This window comes from Patagioenas fasciata, chromosome Z (genome assembly GCF_037038585.1).
Source record: "Patagioenas fasciata isolate bPatFas1 chromosome Z, bPatFas1.hap1, whole genome shotgun sequence".
NCBI lineage: Eukaryota > Metazoa > Chordata > Aves > Columbiformes > Columbidae > Patagioenas > Patagioenas fasciata.
The window spans coordinates 32,850,368-32,859,050 of record NC_092560.1 but is presented as its reverse complement, the minus strand read 5'-3'; positions in this window follow the sequence as shown (position 1 = coordinate 32,859,050).

Below are 8,683 nucleotides of genomic sequence, written 5' to 3'. Positions count from 1 at the left end.
AGTAATTTTTTAGCTTGCAAAATCCAACTCAGCAACAAGCCTGGAAAAGCTGCAAGAATGTAATGGTTTTATTAAAAGCATACAGGTTGCACAGGTAGTTCCTGGCAATCCAGTCAGTGTCCAGTACAGAGTGCCCCTAATAGGTACCATAGCTGAAACGTGTAGCCTTCTTCCAGCTTGAGAAAAACCACTGGGCAGCGATGAAGGATGATGACCTTCACAGCTCAGTTCTCTGTGACAGAGTCACGGTCTTGCAGCAGGCTGTGATCTGTACACAGATTTTATATTAAAAGAGAGAAGCAGTAAAAATAATTATTTCAGATTTCTTGCAGCTTTCAATAGAAGGTGGAAATCAAACACTGTTTCATTTTTATTAATAATATTTGCCTTTTTAAGTTGATAATTAAGTCAGTATTCATGAAATAAAATTTCCAGAAATGTATGTGTATTTCGTATTTCATATTTGACAAAAGTTCTGATCAACTGAATAAGTGTTTAGATATCATGACTTTCCAAACGTGGTTTCCCTTGAGCAGTGAATTTTTTAAAAAGTTTCAGGACCTAACAGTTTACCATTTACTTTGAATACTTCTGAGAAAGAGGTTTGTTGCCTCATGCTCTTGAAATAAGTTGTGACCTTGTGCTCTTGGGCAATTTCATAGACATCAGTGTCCTTTAACTTTACTTGCTCTTTATCTTTCACTTCTTTTTCCAGGGCAGTAATATGCATACTGTGTTGATTCAGTAGTCATTTCTTTTCATGTAATGAGTAAAGTTTTTTCTCTGAAGATAAACACATCTTGTTTGACCTTCTGATATTCCTATTAAATGAAGAGACAGCAGGAGATAGTAGCAAAATAGTGAAACTGCATGTTAGAATCAACAACAAATTATCTCTGATGACTGTAGTTGAAAACACTTAGAAAAGCAAGAGAGAGGGAGCTAAACAGAAAACATTTTGGTCTTCTTTTTGCAAAGAATGAACCTTTTCAAGTTTTTGTGTTACACTATCACCTAACTTAACTTTTCTCATAACCCATTAACTTTTGCCTGCTGCAGTGGAAGTTTATAAAACTGCATCTTACTTTCAGCCACAGTGCCAGAAAGATGCATTGGATGCTTCAGCTCTATGACTTTATAGACCATAAGTTGTTTCAGTATAGGTATTACACCTCTTAAGTAAAGCCTAAACAGGAACTATAGAAGGTGTCAGTATTAAAAAAAAACAAAAGATAGATACAAACTTATTACCTATAAATCTTCCCTGGAACGTAGGAGGCTTTCATACTTAGCATCTGAAAGCCACTGCTTAAAGCAAAGAACATGCTGAAGTCAATTTTCATTTATCTGAAATTGAATATGTATGAATCTTTTAATCTCTTTATAAACTGAAACAGTTACGGTTTAGGTGTTAATTCTTCCTCATCTCAGAAGTCCCAAGAACTCTTGCACAAATGCAAAACAGGTACACGCAGAATCCTGTACACAATAGGATAAACTGTCACACTGCTAAAGCATCAGACTCATCATTGCATTGCTGAAGACCATAGGAGCTGGCTATATGGTGGAGAAAATTGCGTAGAAGAGCTTGAAGAAAATTTGGAACACAAACAAAAAAGAAAACCTAACAAAACACAAACACAAAAGATAGCTAAGTAAACCTGTGACTATAGTTAATGCTCAAAAGCATCAGTTTCCTTGTTCATGTTCTTTTTTACGAAATAAAAACTTATTTTTTTTTCTTAAAAGAGGCCCATCAACAGGGTAACTATTTCATTTTATGAATTAATTCTGCTAAGAAAGTAATAATAAAAGCAGGAAGCATTTCTGTTGTGTCATCTTCAGAATAAATGTAGATTGTTCTGTCATGTACCTTAGTTAGTCTGGATCCTTGTACAAATAAGTGCTTATGGAAAGAGGAGACAGAAAAAAAATCCTCTTACTAATTGCAAACAAATCTCTCTCTGCTCAATTAAAATTTAAACTAAGTGGAATAATTGTACATATGGCACGCATAATAACGACAATGATAGCATCCTGTTCTATTCACTGTAATGGAAATCTACTACTGCTGTTAATGCTATATAATAGCACTAAATTAAAAGAATTGAATGAAACAACAGCTAAAAAATATAGTCCCTCGAGAAGTCCCATGCAAGCAGAGAATCACTACCTGACAGGACCTCAGAAAATCAGTTTGTGACTGTAAGATGGAAGGAGCTTTAGCCAATAATTACAACCTTCATTGCACAGTCCTTTGTTTCCTTGTCTTTGCAATAAACTTCTCCCAACATACAGGGACGAAGACCCAATTGCAGCACCACCATATTTTTATACTTCACACATTAATGACTCCAACACAGTAGGAAAGAAACACAAATTTTAACCCATATCAGAGAATATCAAATAGCATGACCTCTACTATTAAAAGTTACATAATTCAAAAGGGCTGCTTGTGAGAATCTGACACCAAACTTTAGTGTGATTCTTGCTAACTGGCTAGCAAAAATAGCTGTAATTCTGCCATAGATAAGGTAATGTTTTTGATTATTCAGAACATCAGTAGCTATATCAAAATTTTCAGCCTATTTTGCAAACATAGGCAGTTCATTTCCAAACAAAGTTCCTTATCAATTAGAATTCTCTGAAATGATACTACAAAATTAATGGACATCATCAATGGATACCTCATTCCTCAGTATCTGTTTAGCTGTCTAGTGTGATCATGTAACCAAAGCCATTAGGTCCAGACATATCGATGCCCTTTTTTTCTAACTTTAAGTCTGCTAATACATGTTTTAGAAAAAGCTGATGATCTTTATATCTTAAAATAGGTTTCAACTGATTTAAAACAATAGTATTTTTAAACAGAAAAAATTGTTCTAAGCTGTCAAGACACTATTCCAATCACAAGACAATTGACAAACATGACTATATATTGGTTTTAATCAATGTTAGATGAGCTGTGAAAAACTATGGATTTAACTATAGTTATATGGGTTGTGAAAAAGAATAAACCATTTATACAGCATTTTTTATCAGATTTTCATATTAGTTTTCACAATTGAACCAAAAGCTTTTTATCTGTTAAATGGATTCTATTATTCAGACTTCTAATCACATCAAAATTGAAGACTTGAACTTCCATAAAATGATTTTATTAGAACTCATAGCCAGCTAGCATCCACCTTGCAATTCACTGGTTTCACAGAATCATCTTTTTCATACTGATTATTTAACTCTAATTCTATATATACAAAACTTCTTGCCCTATATTTAACTTGATAGCAATTTCCTTTTATTCTTACTACCTTTTATACTTTGTTCAGGAAATGGATTTTTGGTCTCTTCAAGAATTTTGATATACAAAGCAGTTGCATTATTCCACGTGCACAACATGGTCATTACATCGGAACGCTGAACGGAGAGAGGAAAGAAAGGGAAAGGAAGAGAGAGAAGGAAGCACCAAGGCATCAGCCACTCAGTCTTAATTGATTAGAAGTTACATTTAAATTTCTGTGGCAAAGAAAGACAGTAGGCATGGAAACAAAGGGTTCTGGCATAGCTTCAGGAGAAGGACAGTCTGATGACTATAGCCAGTTAACGTGGAAATATCTGATAGGCACTTCATGGTTATTTGGACATAACTATCTAATAATTATGCAAATGAAACCTGCCTCAGTCAGAGTGCAGGGATTTGCATAATTGAGAAAGAAACATGCAATTATGGGTCAGTAGTGGCACAGCATCAAAGTACTTGAGAGGAAATGTTTCAGTATCAACTGCATTTTAAACAAAAATGTCGAGTAATTGAAGCAAATACATGCAGCAGGCTAAGCCTAGCTCTACAGAAATATGAATCCTAAGAAAAATTTCATTCTACACATCAGAATAAAGGACCAACCCTCAGCTGCTGAAGGCCTGCACAGCTTCATTGATTGAAATGGAGTTACACCAATTTCTATAGAAACACTAAAATCTACTGTGATATTCATCTGAAAGTTGGTATAAAACTAACTCACTTTAGTCACCAATGTTAAGATATATACGCATAAATATATATAAATATATATATATATATATATTCAAAACAATCATTCAGATTAAAGCTCCTACCATCAGTGCAAATACAATGAAGGGAGAGCAACAGATCTATCAGAGAAAATGAGAATAGTATAACGGAACAATGTTCCTGCCAGTATGGATTAGAGAACTATGTACAAGGTCAGGAAAAAAATCTATTTAAGGCCAACCTTGGTAGAGGACCAAAAAAATACTGACTGGACCGAAATAAGATGGGAGAAGAAAGTGTCTAATTGTCAGAATAAATGACAGAAGCATTTGAGAGGACAGATAACACATGAATTCAGGAGAAGGGTAAGGAAAAGAGCTCCTGCAATTTCAGATGGAATGTGCCAGTTTGCAAGAGAGAGCGTTAGGAGCACTAGTTGTGAGTGAAGTAGGCCTGCACTTGAAAGATATGCTCTCCAGTCCTGCATGTCAAAACACCACACTGCCTGTAGCACAAAATCTACAAAGCTCTTCTAGGAATAAAAAACATTGTGAGATGCACTTCACTCAATTTTTAAAACAGTGTGCTGTTTCTTGAAGAAACTGCTAACAAATATTTTACTTCTGAAATCTTTCCTCTGGAAATTCATCAACTGACATATGCGCTGCAAGTTATTGTCAAAGTTAAATTCTATGCACCTGGCATTGCTCAGAACAGAACAGTCTCCTATATTTTAGAAAGTTAACAAGTGCAGGAAGAAAGAAAATACACTGCAATGTGATCAGGAGAAGTTGTAAATCACATATTTGTTTCAACTGGAAAAAAAAAAAAAAAGAAAGAAAAACAAACAGTAATTGTAGTAATAAGGAGTATAGTAGGTAAATATTAAAAGAATAAACCTGAAAATACTTGTCAAAGACTGAAGATGGAAAAAGAATATCATTAAAACCAGATTTTGTGTCTGTTGCATTGTGTCAGTGCACCAAGATATTATGGTATTTCACATTCTGCTAGGTCATGGAAAAGATGCATTCACTGATTGTGAAAATATGTATATATATCAGAAGGCAGGTTGACAAAGCAATTTTTACAGTAAGACATATTAGCCTTCCCACCACAACAACACAATATTATTGAGAAATATATATGCTGATGTATTAGCGTAACATAATTACATAATATTAAAAAAAAAAAGAAAGCTTGGCAATATTATAAGCATTTGAAGTGCAATTTGTAAAATGTTAAAGATGGCACAAATGGCAAATATTTCAAAATGTTCAGTGAGCAGCCAACTTATTCAACACTTAGTTAAGAGTAAGTAATGAAATCTAGAAATTCAACTAAGAATGCAGACAATCAAGTTCAAACTTATCAGCACATTCTCTTAATGACCTGTAAGATTGGGAAGATATCTCAGACAATATTAAAAAAAAAAAAAAGAGAGAGAAGAAGTATTAACACCTATTTTTTTTTGCAATGACACTGAAAATAAAAACACTTCCTATAGCTAGCCAAAGTAGAAAAAAGCAACTGTTGTCTTCAGATAAATAGACCACTTCTTCTACCACTATCCATCCACCTAAATCTCTGACTCCTTTATTTTGATATCTGCAGAGCCTTCCATAAAAATATATTAACATATTGATTACATGCTACTAATACCAAATTCTAGCCTCTTTTGTGAGGTAGAACTACATTTTTGACATCACAAATGGCAAAAGTAAAAAGCAGATTTCTAAAACAGCTAAAATATGCTGAAAACATCTTTAAATTTAACGAAAAAAAAAAAGAAAACAGATCTCGAAAAAGGCACAGTTGAAATAAAGAAAACATTAATCTAAATTTTTTAAAACTGTCAAGAAAAGCAATATGATAACCTTGTGAAATTTATATACCCATTACATAAGGCAGGCTACATCCTATATTAAATTATAGTAATAAGAACATAGTACTCCCCTGCCATATGTTACCATGCTATAATGTTTCCAAAAGTTTTCACATGAGTGGCGCAGAAGAAAAGAGGAGCAGGGGGCTGCTCACATTTTCAAAAGTAAGTCTCAACTTCAAAGTTAAATCAGTAAGCTTCAAAAACCTTGTGGAAGAAAACTAACCAAGACTAGCAGTTCCAGTATTCTAACAAAAGTTGGCTTCAACAGTGTGAGATGCTTCACAGAAGAAAGAAAACACAGAAGACACCCATTTCTGGGGCAGTGGGGTCTGTAAGATAGTTTGGTTAGAAATAAGTCACAGCGTACTTCCATTAGGAGTTACAATCACTATGAACACAGGAAGAACATGAAGTCTGCAGGATATTAATATCTTATGAATCTAAAGTTGAACCATGGACCTGAAGGAGACAGTAGCAGCAAAAGCTCAAGTTAAAGGGAAAGAGAAATATTTGTCCAGCTCCAGAACTGTTCAGTCATCTGATCAGTTGCATACAATGTAACTATGATACTGTGAATTTACACCTTTGAATTTTGTCATTTTATGTAAAAATTCTGGGGAGAAAGAAAAGCCCTACTTATCCACCCACATAGGCTGTTCCACGGTGATGGATGTTTCATTTAGATACCTTAAGCTTATTTAGGTTGCAAACAATACCTTTCAATCAATTTTATTGCTATGGTGTACTCATTGCTGTAGTCTTCTTCCTTCAACAGTACTACTACAAACACCTTATCTTAAAAAAAAAAAAAAAAAAAAAAAAAAAGGAACATAAAATTCATGCCATTTTGTTTAACTAAACTAACCTGGACAGCTCTTAAATGCAGACAGGTGTCCAGCCTAAGGCCTGTTAATGCTAAAGAAATTCATGTTCGTGAGTGTGTGTAATTTCCTGAAAAATTATACTGTAACTTCAGAAGTCAAACTAGATCTTGGGAACCCTTCTTCACTTGCAAAGTGCCACTGACTTCTGAGGCATGAATTACAGGGAATCAGTGTAATCACCCCAATGCCAGATAGCTTCCCTTCTAATAAGCCTTTCTACATCTAGATTATGACAAGGCTTTAGATTAAAGTGCTAGATATAACAGCAATCTTCAGTAGGAGTAATACTGGGGAGGAAAATCTCTGCGTTCTATGATGTACATACTAAATGTGGTTGGTAATAATTTTATCAAAGCCTCTCCCAAGTAGTTGTGAAATAAGGAACAATAAAAGTATACAACATATATTTTTATACCTCCAGGCCATAACATGAATCGCAAAAACAAGGGAGATGGCCTTGTGCGTTTGTGGTGCACAAGCCACTTTCAGCAGCTGCCTGCCAGTCCTCAGCACACATCTTGTCTCCAGCCAGGCAAGGAAAGGACATAAAATGCCAATGAACTAAGGTGCTGACAAACTGCTTTCCCCAGTCTGCGCTACAACCAGTGCAGGTTGCAGAGCCACAACAAATAGGATTAAATAAGATATTTCAGGATTACTGGGTGGGCTGGAGTCCTGCTTTGTGAATGTGGCAAGGTGGCTAGGGCCAGGTAGGTGTCCCATGCAGGGAAGAAGACAGAAGAAGGTATAAAGTAGGAGTGGGGAAAAGGTGCTGGAGTATGATACCTGGCTCTTACACGTGGCAGTAGCTATCAGCTCTGGCTCTTTGAGTGTCTTCCTGTTACCAACGCTTGTGGTTCCTACATTTGTCACATTTAGGAATCTATGCACCAGACCAGAAAGCAAGTCTCTCTTGCACTCAGCTGTCATTTTCTCAGTGATCCACTATCATGCAGAAGACAGGAGAGCTGCTAGTTTTCTTGTCACCACAGAAGTCACCCAGACACACCACTTCTTTCACTCCCTGCCCTTACAGTCAGCCTCTAGGCTCCACTTACGTCTCCCACAAACCAGACGCAGTCTATGTCCAGCTAAGCTGGAAATCGTCCCGCGATCTCTCTTAGCAGTTCTAACTCTGCATCTGTGTGTGACATAGTAACTGTATTAAATGTTCTATTCACATTACAAAAGACAGAAAAACTGTACTAAGTCGTGGAACAAATGGGCCTAGTTGCCACACTTTCTGTGTACAACTACAGCCTGCTGTAAAGTTAAAATGGAAGTCTCTTTCCCACAAGGATGTGATCACAGAGATTGAGGATAAATTTCCTTCCTGATGCCCAGACTGTATTACTTCTTGATAAAAAGATCTGTTGAAAGATAGCTGGTGAATTTGTATCTTGAAGTGACACAAATGAGAAGGTGAAACTGAGTCTTCTGGACTAAAAATCTGTCTGAAACCTCAGAGAGAGAAGCTCCTACAAATTTGGAGGGATTTTTTAATAGAACACTGGTAAATGATAAGTTAGTAAAAGCCTTTTGTGCTGAATGTAGAGTTTATACTATCATGACTAGAGCAGATGGCAGACAGTCTTTTTTGCAAGAAACAACCTATGTGTCTGTGAAATGCAGTACCTTGTCCAGCATCCTTCTCAAAATTGCACAGGTCCTACAGCAGCTGCTGTACCTGCCTTGCAGCATTTCTGCTAGCTAGTCAGTCTTTGTTATTTGCAAAAGATGATGAAATTTTACCTACAGGAATAACCAGATAAAACCAAATTCTAATTAGCTGGCTGCACATTACATTTTGCCAGCGTTGCCGCTGCATCTGGGTACAGGCATCAGAAATAAAATAGTCAGAGTGCAATATAGGGTGAGGCACACACAAAAGATAAAACA